The sequence below is a fragment of the Buceros rhinoceros genome, unplaced genomic scaffold (genome assembly GCF_000710305.1).
Source record: "Buceros rhinoceros silvestris isolate BGI_N320 unplaced genomic scaffold, ASM71030v1 scaffold17432, whole genome shotgun sequence".
NCBI classification, from domain to species: Eukaryota; Metazoa; Chordata; class Aves; order Bucerotiformes; family Bucerotidae; genus Buceros; species Buceros rhinoceros.
This window is the reverse complement of record NW_010399637.1, coordinates 10,456-10,695: the sequence shown is the minus strand read 5'-3', so window position 1 is coordinate 10,695 and position 240 is coordinate 10,456.

Below are 240 nucleotides of genomic sequence, written 5' to 3'. Positions count from 1 at the left end.
GCCTGAGTTGTGAGAGACTTCAATGAGGCAGGGAAGAACATCACAGAGAGAAACCTCGACCTAGCACCAAGATTTCCTTCTCATCCCACTCCAAGCACCAGCACAGAGCAGAGCAAACCCTGCCACAGCCTCTCTGCTCAGAGCAGGGAGCCCCAAGGCCAGTGTCCCAAAGTGCCACAACAGGAACCGGCGGGAGGCCACGGACTTGAGCAGACCCAACCCAATGTACCGTCCCGAAAA